The 16110-nt window shown below is 44.6% G+C and overlaps 1 protein-coding gene and 1 pseudogene across 1 annotated transcript in view; one reads left to right on the top strand and one right to left on the bottom strand.

Annotated features, from left to right (window-relative positions):
• LOC146425684 (zinc finger SWIM domain-containing protein 6-like) overlaps window positions 1-16110 on the top strand; it is a 275081-nt gene that overhangs the window by 33117 nt on the left and 225854 nt on the right. The window lies entirely within an intron of this gene.
• LOC146425686 (dnaJ homolog subfamily A member 4-like) lies at window positions 3149-6448 on the bottom strand (annotated as a pseudogene).

Below are 16110 nucleotides of genomic sequence, written 5' to 3'. Positions count from 1 at the left end.
ATCCACCTGCTCTGGCATGGGTCTCCTCCATGAGCTGCAGGTGGATCTTTTCACTCCTATGGTCCTCCATGGGCTGCAGGGGCACAGCTGCTTCGACATGGTCTTCACCACAGGATGCAGGAGAATCTCAGCTCTGGTGCCTAGAGCACCACCACCACCTCCTCCTCCTTCACTGACCTTAATGTCTGCAGAGTTGTTCCTCTGACATATTCTCACCCCACTCTACTCTGGTCGCAATTACATCTGTGCAATGACTTTATTCCTTCTTAAATACGTTATTAGAGAGGCTTTACCACCATTTCTGATTGGCTTGGCCTTGGCCAACAGCAGGTCTGTACTGGAGCCGGCTGGCATTGGCTCTGCTGGACATGGAGGAAGCTTCTAGCAGCTTCTCACAGCAGCCACCCCTGTAGCCCCCCTGCTATGAAAACCTGGCCATGCAAACCCAATACATTAGGTAAAGGACAAGTTATGGTCATTTGAAAATTCTTTTTTTTTAGGTGTCTTATAAATGAAATATGCATTTGTAGAGATGACCAAGAATGAGGTCTTTTGAAAGTGCAGAGGTCACAGGTGAAAACCATGTCTTAGCCTGCATAAATGAAATGTAAGAGTTCAGTTTATTCTTAAATAGAACTTGTGAAGTGATGCCTCCTTTAAAAAAGTTGCAGTTTAGCACTGGAGTTTGTCTTAAATAGTTGCAAAACTAGTAATTTGTATTTAACTGTAATAAAAATAAGGATACTTATAGGTTATAAGAGCTGCCTTAGCTTTTCTCTTGAAATGGAAATTTTAACTGTGTGATCTTAATGCTGAATTGTCCTTTTGGTTCCCTTCCCTCATTTCTCTAACAAGGATTTCCTCCCTTTTTTTTTCTGTTTTGTACTAGTCATGTTTAAAAGCTTTTTATAACCATATTTATCTACCTTATAAAGTCTGAATTGTTTATAGTTTATAAAGTCACCTTGTTTGGTTGATTTGATAGATATATCCATAGATGACTGAAGGATTTCTTCAGAGCTTGTGTACACTGTCACTCCAGTATTTCCCCATCACTTCTGCCCTTACCCACCTGTACTCATTAATTTATTCTGTTCATGCTAGATTCTGTGCAAATTCATGTTACCAGTCAGTCCTTTCTCTGAAAAGGTTATTCTTAAAATATCATGCAAAAGGGTGTAGCAAAAAAAAACTGAAGAGGAAGGGTGAATGAGAGCAAAGATGTGAACATGTGATTTTACAGGCTAAATAGATATGTAAAGACTCCAAGGTGAACTGCATGGAGAGATGTGCTCTGGAGCCGAGAATCACACTGAGGGAGGCAGGCAAGCTTTCCTATCTGGCAAAACCTCCATACCAGAGCAGAGAGAGGTGCCCCAGCACCCTCCCCTGAGCGGGAAGCCACGGAGCTGTGATTCAGACTCAGCATGGGCAGCACCAGAAGGGACAGTGCCCACCCCCACCTGTAGATAAACCGCCCTCAGGGAGCACAAGCAACCATGGCAAGGTAGTTCAGACAGGCAGGACACTGAGGCGCTGCCAGCACAAGCAGTGTCATAGTTTAGGCCCAACTGGCAACTAAGCACCACACAGCTGCTTTCTCACTGCCCCCACCCCAGTGGAATGGGGAGGAGAATCAAAACAAGAAAATGAACTCTGTCCCAGATGAAACCACAGCTCTTAGGCTTGTATGAATGAATCAGTGACTAGTGGCACTTTCAGAATTCATGTGTAAAAACCATATATACAAATTTGATTAAAATCAGAGCTGCTGAAAATGCAGTATCTTCATCCAACGGTCTGTCAACACATATGCAGAACCAAAGGAAATTACAGTGATTTTTTGTCTATGAATGTTACTACTGAATTTGTATCTACTGTGCAGTACTTCAGGTAAGTTTCTCTTTTTCCAACACAATTTTAAGTAAATGTGACAGTAACTTCCCTGGTTTCTGCAGTCTATAACTTTGTTTTCTGATGTTTCTAATGGAGAGTTGCCTGCCCAGCACTGTGGAAGTGGATAACAAGAAAGTGCTGCAGCTGTAAACCAAATTTCAAGGTGTGCATGGGTGTGAGTGTGACTAAAGGGTTAAAGGTAGAAGGGGCTGAGGCATTATGCAAGCTGCTAAGTAAAAAGGAAGTGCATTGGTGACAACTTCTTGTTACAGGTAGTGGAGGATCCCACAAGGAATGGTGTGCTGCTTGACCTTAAACTAACAAAGGGTGAAGGCCTTGTTGGAGATATGAAGGTTGGGAGTAGCCTCGGCTCTAGTGACCATGAGTTGTGGAGTTTACTATCAGACAAGGAGGAAGCAGGACAGCAAATAAGACTACAACCCTGGACTTCTTGAGAGATAACTTTACCCTCTTCAGGGATCTACTTGGAAGAATCCCATGGGAAAAGGCCCCACAGGGAAGAGGGGTCCAAGAGACTTGATTGATATTCAAGGATTGCTTCCTCCAGGCTCAAGAACAATGCATCCTGAGGATGAGCAAGAAATTGGGCACAGGGGCAAGAGACCTGCATGGATGAATAATGAACTCGTCTTTACTCAAGCACAAGTAGGAAACACACAGGAGGTGGAAGCAGGGTCAGGCCACTTGGAATGAATATAAGGCTGTCAAAGCAGAAATGAGATGAGAAAGGCAAAGACACATCTAGAATTAAATCTGGCCAAGGATGTCAAGGACAAGAAGGGCTGTTTCAAATACATCAGTAACAAAAGGAAAACTAGGGATAATGTGGGCCTGTTCCTAAATGGACAGGGGACCATGGCTAAGGACTGGAAGAAAGCAAATGTCACCCTATTCTTCAAACAGGGCAAGAAAGAGAACCCATGGAGCTACTGGGCAGTCAGCCTCACCTCAGTCCCTGGAAAGGCGATGGAACACCTCATTCTGGAGGCCATCTTTATCCACATGGAAGACAGGAAGGTGATCAGGAGTAGGCAGCATGGATTCACTAAAGGGAAGTCATGTTTGACCAACCTGATTGCCTTCTACGATGAAATAACTACCTGGATGGATGAGGGGAGAGCAGTAGATATTGCCTACCTGGACTTCAGCAAGGCTTTCAACACTGTCTCTCACAACATCCTCATAGGCAAACTCAGGAAGTGTGGGTTGGATGAATGAAAAGTGAGGTGGATTAAGAACTGACTGAATGGCAGATCTCAGAGGGTCATGTTTAGCAGCACAGGGCCTAGTTTGGAGGCCTGTCCCTAGTGGTATCTCCCAAGATTCAATACTGGGCCCAGCATTGTTTAACTTGTTTATCAATGACTTGGAAGAAGGGGTAGACGTCTCCTCAGCAAATTTGCTGATGACAGCCTGGAGGAGTGGCTGATACCCAAGAGTGCTGTGCAGGCATTCAGAAGGACCTTGACAGATTAAAGAGATGGGCAGAGAGGAACCATCTGAAATTACACAAGGGCAAATGCAGAGTCCTGCACCTAGGGACTAACCCTGGGCACCAGTACAGGCTAGGGGACAACCTTCTGGAAAGCAGCTCTGCAGAGAAGGACCTAGGCATCCTGGTGGACAACAGCCTGTCCATGAACCAGCAGTGCCCTTGTTGTCAAGAAGGCCATGGGTATCCTTGGGTATATTAGGAAGAACATTGCCAGCAGGTTAAGGGAGGTGATCCTGCCCCTCAACTCAGCCCTGGTGAGGCCTCACCTGGATTGCTGTTTCCAGTTATGGGCTCCTCAGTACAACAGAGACATGGAGCTCCTGGTGCAGGTCCTTTGGAGGGCAACAAAGATGCTTAAGGGACTGGAGCATCTCTCTTATTAGGATAGGCCAAGAGAGTTGGGCCTGTTCGGCCTCAAGAAGAGACAATAGAGGGGATCTTAACAACGTATATAAGTATCTGAAGGGAGGGTGCCAAGAGGATGGAGCCAGGCTCTTCTCAGTGGTGTCAAGCAATAGGACAAGAGACAACAGGCAGAAACTGATGCACAGAAAGTTCCACCTGAACAGAAAGAACAACTTCTTTACTGTGAGGGTGACCAAGCACAGGAACAGAGTGCCCAGATAGGGTGTGGAGTCTCCCTGACTGGAGATATTCAAGAACTATCTATATGCAATCCTGTGCAATGTGCTCTAAGATGACCCTGCCTGAGCAGGGAGATTTTACCAGATGACCCATCGTGGTCCCTTCCAACCTTACCCATTCTGTGCTTATGGAGCAAATATAAAATATGATAGTATATGGAAAACATGCAGGCTGCAGGAAAGTGATAAAGCATATTTCAACATCAGCCTTACTGACAATATAGGTAAATGGAACTTTTCTTAATATTTTTTTTTTTTTTTTAAGGATTAGGACAAGACCGCAGGTGGTGTTCTGCTCAGTTCCTTCAGTAGCAGGGATGAATAATGAAAGGAACAGGAAAACCCATGTAGTCAATGAGTGGCTTAAGGGCTGGTGCCATCAGCAGAATTTTTGACTTCTTGATGATGTGACGGTGGACTCAAAGGCTGACACACAAGATAGTGGTAGGCATCAGCAGTTTATTATCCCCAGTACACCTTTTTATACTCTTTCTTCACATGCATAACAAATGTTCCTTATTGCATTACCATTGGTTAGTAAACTATCCACAGGTGCCTTTTCTAATTAGCTATACACATCTGCATTCTCTGCTTCATTCTCTAACAAAGTTGTTTATCCCTCTTGTTTAGGGGCACAGCTGTAGCCTATTTAGGTCTAGGCTGCCCACAGCCTTTTCCTATCTTACCACAATTCCCCCTTTTTGCTTTTCAACCACAAATGCCGTGGTCACCATTTCTTGCAGGGCCCTTGCAGAAAAAATAGCAAACACAGTACAAGCATTTTCCATATAGTCTTCACAAATCCTTGAGTGTGTTCATGAACCAATATTGATTTGCTTTTTAAATCAATACTGCACATGCTATCAAAATCCTCACTCCTATGCCCATGGGATAATAACAAAAAATAGCTGCAGTTTTGTGACATTACACTCCAATAAATTGAGAACTTTCACAGCAAGAAAAATGTATACTAACTTAGTTGGTTCTCAGCTGTATAACAATTGCTTTATATGGGAAGACTACAAGAACACAACATAAATTAATTACAAAAAGGTGATACTGACAGTGCAACAACTCAATTTGCTGAACACAAAACCAACAAGCAGTGGTTATTACAGCCATGCAGTTTTCATTGTGAAAATTTGCATCTTAAATGACATCTATTTCTACCAGTTTCTCCCTTGGAAGCCAGTAGCACTCTGCAAACAGAACCAAAATTTGTATAATCAGGCTGCTTTTGTCCATTGGAGATTTGTAGACAGGCATTCCTTCATTGTAGATACACTTCAGGTCACAATGTTTCATCATTTCACCTGGCCTGGTAGAAATGACAAGAACTTTGTTATTCCGAGTTTGATTGTCTTTTGGAAATCACTTAAAGCCTCTGAGAGTTGAATTCTCATTTTTGTGATTAACTCATGCCCTCATCTCTGAAAGACACTGTGATCCTTTTGATCAAGCACAATTATAACACCAGGCTCCAGATCAGGTTCCTGGTCACCTTTTCCATTAAATATTATCGTCTGAGCATCTTTTATAGCTTTGTCAACATGAACTTTTACGATATTTTCCTCTCTTACAACCTTACAGCCATTGTAATTGTCACACCTGTCTTCAGTTTTATTTTTTTACCTTTGTTTCTGCATTCTGGACAGACAGTTAGGATTTGCTGCACCATGCCAAGTCCAGTCTGCTGAACTATAACTTGCATCAGTCTTTTTTTACACACAACATTTTTCTATTGTCCCTCTCTTTCTGCCATAACTTTCCCACCTTAAACAAATAGCATTCTTTTGCAGAGCTAATTTTCTTGTAATATCATTATAAGAAAATTGGAGAAATGAAGCTGGCTAAAGCATTTTATGTTCCTACCATTAACACCCCATATGCTTATACTGGCACATGTTCAAACTGTCATTCTCTGGTGTACATTCGGCTCACAAAAGAAAAATTATTAGAAAGGCATTTAACATATTTTAGCTTTAACCATATTTTAGCAAGTGTAATGAAAATTAAAAGAAAGTTGCAGGTACAATAATGTTCAGGGTCTCACTCATCAGGGCTGTTTGCCATTATTTCAAGTCATAGGGCATGTTAGAATCCGGTCCACCAAACTCAGCTCTCCCGCTTCCTCAGCACGTTCATACAATCTTGTCCAAAACCTTTTTGGATCCTCCCCCCTTACTGAGATGGCCACTGGTTCTAGTGTGACTATCTCTTGCAGTGGAGGGGCGGTTGGCAGACAGCCCGCTCCTCCCGACCCCACCGGCCCCAACAGATCGATCAAAACAGGCTCAGGGGCTTTGTCCCGGGGCCGTACTGCCTGTGCTACCTCTGGAGGCATTAGAGTGTCATCATTGAAGTCCAGGGGGAGAGGGCAGCTCTTAGGCATTACTGGTAAAACAGGTTTTTGCACAGGAGTAGCCTCGGTGCAAGGAGGAGCGGGAGGAGGAGACGAAAGGGAAGTGGCCACAGCAGGAGGGCTGGCTGCTGGGGCAGTGGCTGCCACTTCTCTATCAGCTTTCATTTGCAGCCATGCGTCCCAAACCGAGCACCACGACGATTTTGTGGTTATCTCATCCCCCTTTGTAGCTGCCTCCCATAACACTTGTCCTATTTCTTCCTACATTTCAACAAAAAAGGCAGTCTGTATGCCTGCTCTTAGTCCATTTCTTTTATTCCAAATGATTAGGGTGCATAATACCTACACTTCATATATAATGCCTCTCTTTTGTAAAATTTGCAGCAGAACATCCAAAACAGTTTTCTTCTGCTAACATTTGAGCCCCTATTTCTATGGTTCCAGCTGCTTACCTGGGGTTAGGCATCTCTTTCTTTTTTCCTTTCTGAACTCATCCAGACTTCTTCAGGCTCTCACTCCACCTGTTTGCTTGGCTAGGCTCCACTGCTAGCCACTCTCTGATCGGCAGTCTCAGCCCTCCTCACACAGGGTTACCATTTGACGGCAGACTGAAAGGTTGACACACAAGATAGCAGTAGGCATCAGCATTTTATTAGCCCCAGTACACCTTTTTATACTCTTTCTTCACATGCATAACAGGTGTTCCTTATTGCATTACCATTGGTTAGTAAACTATCCACAGGTGCCTTTTCTAATTAGTTATACTGTTTGCATTCTCTGCTTCATTCTCTAACAAAGTTGTTTATCCCTCTTGTTTAGGGGCACAGCTGTAGCCTATTTAGGTCTAGGCTGCCCACAGCCTTTTCCTATCTTACCACAATGATGGGCAACTTTTACAGCACCAGGCCTGCTAGAGTCAGATAGGCTTTATCTATCTAATAAGGGCAAAAGGATTCTAGCTTGTGAGTTGGCAGGGCTGATTGAGTGGGCTTTAAACTAGGTTTGAAGATGGAAAAGGATGAGACCAGGCTCTCTAGAGATGAGCCCAAGGATGGTAAGCCATAGTCAGGGGTGAAATCAGCAGCCCAGCTGAAGTGCATGTACGCTAATGCACGCAGCATGGATAACAAACAAGAGGAGCTGGAAGCCATTGTACAGAAGGAAAGCTATGACCTAGTTGCCATCACAGAAATGTGGTGGGATGACTCGCATGACTGGAGTGGTGCAATGGAGGGCTACATGCTCTTCAGAAGAGACAGGTGAGGTAGGAGAGGTAGAAGGGTGCCTCTGTATATTAGGGAGTCTCTTGACGCTATAGAACTTGAGGTTAATGATGATAAGGTCAAGTTCATATGGTTAAGAATCAGGGGGAAGGCCAACAAGGCTGACATCCTGGTGGGAGTCTGTTATAGACCACCCCAACCAGGATGAAGAGGTGGATGTATTATTCTATAAGCAGCTGGAGGATGTTTCAAGATCACTACCTCTTGTTCTTGTAAGAGACTTTTACCAGCCAGATGTCTGCTGGGAACACAGTGAAGAAGAGGCAGTCTTAGGAGGTTCTTAGAGCGTATGGAGTACAGCTTCTTGTTGTAGCTGGTGAGCGAGCCTACCAGGGGTGGGGCTCTGCTAGTCCTACTGTTTACAAATGGAGATGGGCTGGTGGGAGATGTGGTGGTCAGAGACTGTCTGGGATATAGTGAGTGTGACATAATAGAGTTTTTAATATTCAGTGAAACAAGGAGGGGCATCAACAAAACTTCTGCCCTGGACTTCAGGAGGGCAGACTTCAGCCTATTCTAGAGACTGATTTGGAGAGTACCTTGGGAAACATCCTTTAAAAACAAAGGGGTCCAGGAAGGATGGACATACTTCAAGAAAGAAATCTTAAAGGTGCAGGAGCAGCCTTTCCCTGTGTGTCAAAAGAAGAGCTGACATGGAAGATGACCAGCCTAAATAGGCAGGGAGCTTTTGAAGGGACTAAGGGAAAAAAAGAGGGTATATCACCTTTGGAAAGAGGGGCAGGCAACTAAAGAAATGTTTAAGAATGTCACTAGGTCATGTAGGAAGAAAATTAGAAGCAAAAGCCCAATTAGAACTTAATCTGGCTGCTTCTGTGAAGGACAATAAAAATGTTTTTATAAATACATTAATGGCAAAAGGAGGGGCAAGGAAAACCTCTATTCCTTATTGGCTACAGGAGGGAATATAGTTACTAAAGATGAGGAAACAGCTGAGGTACTTAACACCTTTGCCTCAGTTTTCAACATTAAGACAGGTTGTCCTCAGGACAACTGGCCTCCTGAGCTAATAGATGGTGACAAGGAGCAGAATAGCCCCTGTAATCCAGGAGGGAGCAGTTAATGACCTGCTGAGCTAGTTAGATGCTCACAAATCTATGGGACCAGATGGGATTGATCCTAGGGTGATGAGGGAGCTGGCGAAAGAGCTCGCCAAGCTTCTCTCCATCATTTATCATCAGTCCTGGCTAACCAGGGAGGTCCCAGATGACTGGAGATTGGCCAATGTGATGCCCAATATTTTCTACCGAAAGGAGAATCTGGGAAACTACAGGCCTGTCAGCCTGACCTCGGTGCCTGACAAGGTTATGGAACAGATCATCTTGAGTGCAATCACCTGGCACCTACAGGATGGCCAGGGGATCAGACCCAGCCAGCATGGAATTAGAAAAGGCAGGTCCTGCTTGACCAACCTGATCTCCTTTTATGACCAGGTGACCCACCTGGTGGATGAGGGGAAGGCTGTGGATGTTGTTTACCTGGACTTCAGAAAAGCCTTTGACACTGTCTCCCACTGCATACTCCTTGACAAGCTGGCAGCCCATGGCTTGGACAGGTACACCCTTTGCTGAGTTAAGAACTGGCTGGACAGCCAGGCCCAGACAGTGGTGGTAAATGGTGTTGCATCCAGTTGGCAGCCAGTCACTAGTGGTGTTCCCCAGGGATCAGTGTTGGCCCCAGTCCTGTTTAATATCTTTATTGATGGTCTGGATGAGGGGATCAAGTCTACCATTAGCAAATTTACCAGTGACACCAAGTTGGGAGCGAGTGTTGCTCTGCTGGAGGGTAGGAGGGCTCTTCAGAGGGACCTGGACAGGCTGGATTGATGGGCCAAATCCAACAATATGAAGTTTAACAAGACCAAGTGCCAAGTCCTACACTTTGGTCGGAACAACCCCCCACAGCACTACAGGTTGGGGACAGAGTGGCTGGACAGCAGCCAGGCAGAAAGGGAACTGGGGGTACTGACTGACAGCAGACTGAACATGAGCCAGCAGTGTGCCCACATGGCCCAGAAGGCCAATGGCATCCTGGCCTGTATCAGCAATAGTGTGGCCAGCAGGACTACACAAGTGATATCCCCCCTGTATTCGGCACTGGTGAGGCCACACCTTGAGTACTGTGTTCAGTTCCAGGCCCCTCAATTTAGGAAGGATGTTGAGATGCTTGAATGTGTACAGAGAAAGGCAACAAAGCTGGGGAAGGGTCCACAACACAAGTCTTATGAGGAGCGGCTGAGGGAGCTGGGGTTGTTTAGTATGGAGAACGGGAGGCTCAGGGAAGACCATATTCCTCTCTACAACTACCTGAAAGAAGATTGTATCCAGGTGGGGGTCAGTCTCTTCTCCCAGGCAATGAGCGACAGGACAAGAGGACACAGTCTTAAGCTGCACCAGGGGAGGTTTAGGTTGGACATTAAGAAGAAGCTCTTCACAGGAGGACAGATTGGGCATTGGAATGGGCTGCCCAGGGAGTTGGTGGTCACCACCCCTGGAGGTGTTTAAAAAAAGACTGGATGTGGCACTTAGTTCCATGGTCTAGTTGACAAGGTGGTGGTAGGTCATAGGTTGGACTTGATGATCTCAAAGGTCTTTTCCATCCTAGTTTATTCTGTGATTCTGTAATTTTGAGAGAACTGTTTATTACCAAGGCTTCTGAGCTGTCTGACACTTGCTAAGCATGTCTAGGCAGCTTCTTTGAAGCTTCTCCCTTGGCTAAATCAGTTTGTTTTTTTTTTTAACTACCTGTCCTCCTATAACCAGTCTTACTGCTTCTAGTCTTCACTAGATCTGCAAAACTCCTGGGACAGTGTTTCTCATCTCTGGTGTCTGGTCAGTGTGCAATTGTCTTGTATAAAGCAGTCTAATATTGTTCTAAGTTAGATATAGAGGTTGCAGGACTCCATTTAGAGTTTAAATATAAATACACGCTGGAACTGGTTTTCTAAGTTTTCTAAGAATTTTATGAAGGAAAGGGGAGATGGAGAGGAATTGGAGAGAAGCCCTCTTCTCTTTGTTTTCCCACTTCCTATTCTGTGAGTGATTTTGCAGATGTAGGTGACATCAGTATAGTTACCTGTTCCTAATAGTAGAGACATGAGATAATAATCAACAGACTGGAGATAACAAACTTTGAAGCTGTTAAAAAGAAACTTGTTTTTTCAAGGCAACACTAGTTCATGACATTCATTATCAGATGGTGTTGTGTTAAGGGTATAGGAATTTAGCAGTAAATAAAGCCCCTTGCATTCCAGCTGGTCCTCAGAGATCAGAGGGGCTGGGTACAGCTGGGTTTAATTTCTGATTAGAACCAATTCAGCACTAGAAGTCTGGGTGAGTTCAATAGGAACTTGCATGAGCACAGATGCACAAATAATGTATTTTACCAGTCCAGTACTATAGGTCTGGTCACATTCAATAAGGACTTACATGATCCAGATTCACATAACCAACAGGAAAGCAGGTTATAGGATTGCAGGTGATAAATGCACTAGCTACAGAGTATTAATGTGTGTCACTACAGAAGGTATATGTTGTTAGATTAGAAGGCGAGAGTGAGCAAGCGACACGGCCCAATATGAGTCATAAAGCAAGCTCCATTTTATTTCACCGTATGCGTGGCTTATATACTGTTATAATGTTTATATTTATTGATTATTAATCTACTGGTTAATTACACAGCTTACAGTTTACATTCTATTGCATTCTATTCTCACACATTTAGGTCTCCTCCTCAGTTCCTCCTTATTCTTCTCACGAGATTCTCTCACAGCTCAAGGGCACAGCTGTGCCTCTCAGGTACCGTTCTCACGGCACCTTCCCAGGGCACTGCTGCAGCCTGTTCAGCTAACACAGGTCTTGCTCATACCTGGCACAAGCCTTTATTCTGCAACAGGTATAGGAAGAGATCTATTAGTGAGCTAGATCGATAGATAGATTGATATAAATGAATATTCCTGGGTCTGCTCCAATGCAGTTCACAGAATCAATTAGGATGAAAAAGACCTCTGAGATCATTGAGTCCAACCTATGACCCAACACCACCATGTCAACTAGACCATGGCACTAAGTGCCACATGCAGTCTTTCCTTAAACACCTCCAGGGATGGTGACTCCACAATGTCCCTGGGCAGCCTGTTCCAATGTCTAACCAGCCTTTCTATGAAGAAATTCTTCCTAATGTCCAAATTAAACCTCCCCAGCACAGCTTAAGACTGTGTCCTCTCGTCTTATTGCTGCTTCCTTGAGAGAAAAGGCCAACCCCCATGTTACAACCCACCCCCAGGAAGGTGAGAGTAACCCAGGTTCTTGATAATGGATCCCTTGGGGTGGATTAGAGTGAAACAGCACTGAAACATGGTCAGTGTTTTTAAATATATAAGTATAGGGTTTATTTTAGAACAATTTGGTTTTAATGGAAAAAAGTATGTAGCCATTTTGTGTATTATTATCTATAGTGATATAGCAATCTGAAGCATAAAAGTAACACCTAAGAAAGCATATAAGAAAATGAAAGAGAAGAGAAAAAAGGATAAGATTAGAAAGGATCTCATCACCAGTGGACCTTGCAACGAGACTTGGTTGTTGCAATTTCAATGTCTATTGGTCAAAGTACTGATCACAGCCTGTATCTGTCAGGTATAAGGGAAACCCTCAAAACACATAGTTAATTTGGTCACTTAGGTTCAGGTGGCAACCTCCAGGTACCTCCCCTGTGGTGGGGAGTTTCACACTGAATGATGTAATGCTATGGATCACTGGGATGCTTCAGGAGTCTTTGACACTTTCTAAGGCATTTACAGCTGCCTATTAAGTCAGGCTAATATAAACCTCCCCTGACACAACTTCAGGCCATTCCCTCAGGTCCTGTCACTGGTCACCAGAGAGAAGATATCAGTGTCTGCCCCTCCTCTTCCCATCACAAGGAAGTTGTAGATTACAATGAGTCTCCCCTCAGTCTCCTCCAGGCTGAACAGACCAAGTGACCTCAGCCACTCCTCATATGGCTTCCCCTCGAGACTCTTCACCATCTTTGTCGCCCTCCTTTGGACACTTTCTAAGAGCTCAATATCTTTCTTATATTGTGGTGACCAAAATTGCACACAATTTAAGATGAGGCCTGCGCCAGTGTAGAACAGAGAGGGACCATCTCCTCCCTTGACCAGCTGGCGATGTTTTACTTGATGCACCCTTGGACACAGTTGGCCCTCCTGGCTGCCAACTCACTGCTGGCTCATATTCAACTTTCTGTTGACCAGGACCCCCCCCCGGTCCTATTCCACGGCACTGCTTTCCAGCTTCTCATTCCCCAGTCTGTCCATATATCCAGGGTTGCCCCATCCCAGGTGCAGAATCTGGCATTTTCCCTTCTCAAACTTCATATGGTTGGTGATTGCCCAGTCCTCTAATTTGTTGAGATCTCTCTGCAGGGCCTCTCTGCCTTTGAGGGAGTCAACAGCTCCTCCTAGTTTTGTATCATCTGCAAACTTGTTTAGTATCCCTTCCAGTCCTGCATCTAAATCATTTATGAAGATGTTGAAGAGCACAGGGCCTAAGATGAAGCCCTGCAGAACCCCACTACTGACCAGTTGCCAGTCTAATGTGACCCCATTCACTATAACTCTTTGTGCCCAACCCATGAGCCAGTTGCTCACCCATCACATGATGTATTTATCCAGCTGGGGGCTGGACAGTTTGTCCAGAAGGATCCTGGGAGAGACAGTATTTCTTCACTGAAATCCAAAAAGATGACATCAACTGTCTTCTCTTGATCAAGTAGGTGGATGTCCTTGTCATAAAAGGAAATCAGGTTTGATAGGCAGGACTTTTCGTTCATGAAACCACGCTGGCTGTGACCAATGACTGCGTTGTCTGTCTGGTGTTTTTCAATATCTCCCAGAATAATCTTCTCCATAACTTTACCAGGCACTGAAGTGAGACTAACAGACCTGTAGTTTCCAGGGTCCTCCTTCTTGCTCTTCTTGAAAATCAGGACAACATTAGGCAGCTTCCAGTCAGCTGGGACCTCTCTGGATTCCGAAGACCGCTTGAAAATAGAGAGAGGTTTTGCGATGACATCTGCCAGCTCTTTGAGGATTCTCAGATGAATCCCATCAGGCCCGAAAGATTTGTAGGGATCCAGCTGGAGCAGCAGATCCCACACAATTTCAGTGTTGACTGGGAGTTGATCATTCTCACAGTCATGGTCCTCCAGCTCAGGGCACTGAGACCCTCTTGGTCTGTCATCCATGTTGGAGGCAAAGAATGCATTAAACATCTCTTCCTTGTCCATGTCCCTGTTTGTGAGGTGACCATCCTCATCCTGTAATGGGCTGATGTTGTTTCTACACTGCATTTTGCCATTTATATATTTGAAAAATTATTTTGTTGTCCCTCACAGTTCTGGCCAGCTTCAACTCCAGCTGAGCTTTGGCCTTATGAATTTTCTCCCTATAGCAGTGAGCAGCATCTCTGTATTCTTCCCATGTCACCTGACCTTGCTTCCACTGGGCATACACCTTCCTTTTTTGCCTTACTTTCAAGAGAAGATCACTTTTCAGCCAAGTCGACCTTCTGCCTCACCTGCTTGACTTCTGACAACTGGGAATTGCCTGTTCCTGTGCCTTTAGGAGGTGATGTTTCAAAAGTGACCAGCACTGATGGACCTCAGAACCTGCAAAACATTTTCCCAGGGGACCCTACTTACTAGATCCCCAAGCAGCCTGAAGTCTGCTCTTGTTTCCAGAACTAAAGGTTTGATGGTATTTTTCCTTCTGTCAACAGAGATTTTAAATTCAATTGCTTTGTGGTCGCTGTGGCCAAGACGGCCACCAATCACCACTTCACTCACAAGATGTACTCTGTTGACAAGCAGTAGATCAAGGAGGGCAGCTTTTCAAGTTGGCTCCCTTAAGATTTGTTCCAAGTTGTCATCCAGCTTTTTTAGGAATCTTTTGGCCCAGGTTGTACCAGCTGTGTGATGCTGCCAGTTAATTTCTGGCAAGTTGAAGTTCCCTGTAAGGACAAGGGTAGTTTACTTGGAAACATCCCTTAGTTCCTCAAAGAATAATTTGTTGTCATCATCATCCTGGCTAGAAGGTCCATAGTATACTCCCACAATGACATCCACATTATTTGTTTTCCCCGTGATTCTTATCCAGAGGCTCCCAACTGTGAGTTCCATACATGCTAACCCTTCTTTTACATACAGCGCCACCCCCCACCTCTTCTGCCCTATCTATCCCTCCTGAAGAGCCTGTAACCATTCAACATGGCTCTCCAGTCACAGGACTCATCCCACCATGTTTCACTTATGTCAGTGATGTCAAATCTCTGGAACTGGGCCAAAGCCTCAAGCTCCTCTTGTTTGTTCCTCATGCTGCATGCATTAGTGTAGAAATATTTCAGGTGTGGTACATAGTAGCCAACACCTCTGAAGCAGATTGAAGGATCCCATTAGTGCTTGTTTCCTCAAGTTTTGGCACACCATTCCATTGCTCATCACTGACAAGCCTGGTTTTGCCCCTTTCCCCCTTCCAGTCTAGTATAAAGCTCTGTCAATGAGCCCTGCTAGCTCCTGTGCTCTTTTTCTTCTCTGAGATAGGTGCATCCTGTCAGGTGTCTGTAGACCAGGCGTTGAGTAGATCCTCCCATGGTCAACAAACCCAAAATTTTTCCACTGACACCAGCCTTGGAGCCATACATAGACCTGATGGATCTGCCCATTCTTATCGATATTATTCTTTGTTACTAGAAAAATTGAGGAAATCACTACCTGTGCTTCTGATCCCTCTAACACACATCCCAGGGCCCTGAAGTCTCTTTTGATTGCCCTCAGATTTCTCTTTGTTATTTTGTCACTGACAGTTTGAACAACCAATAGTGGATAGCAATCAGAGGGCCTTACTAGACTGGAGAGTTTTCCAATAATGTCCCTTACCCCAATGCTGGATGATTTTTGCCTTTTTTCTTTTATATATTTGTAGCCTTCCCAGTACTTTTCCCTACCCTTTTCCCCAGCTAGAAAGACCAAACACATTCCAGAGCTCCAAGCCCAGGGGAGTACAAGGCCCCTATCCTATCTTGGTTCTCCATGGAAACCAAGGTGTTCGAGACACATTTTTATAAACAAGTACAGCTAGTACCAAGGCGAGAGGGCTTCAGAGAAGGGGCTTGACCTGGGGGGAATTGCATGACCACTTGTCCTCCTAATTGGTTCTTTTTATCAACTATATTAATTTCCTAAAACTTATAAAACTGTATTCACCCCTGTGGGGGTGGGCTTTTGTGGATATTCTTCCATAACTGCCCCTGGACCTCCAATAAAGATCCACTTTTGTATTACCTCCTACACTAAAATTATCTTGAGTTTAATTTCTAGCCTGAAAAAGGC

Source organism: Lichenostomus cassidix, chromosome W (genome assembly GCF_008360975.1).
Source record: "Lichenostomus cassidix isolate B80296 chromosome W, HeHo_3.0, whole genome shotgun sequence".
Lineage (NCBI taxonomy): Eukaryota > Metazoa > Chordata > Aves > Passeriformes > Meliphagidae > Lichenostomus > Lichenostomus cassidix.
Note: the sequence above shows the minus strand (reverse complement) of the source record. Positions and strands in the feature narration are given on the sequence as shown.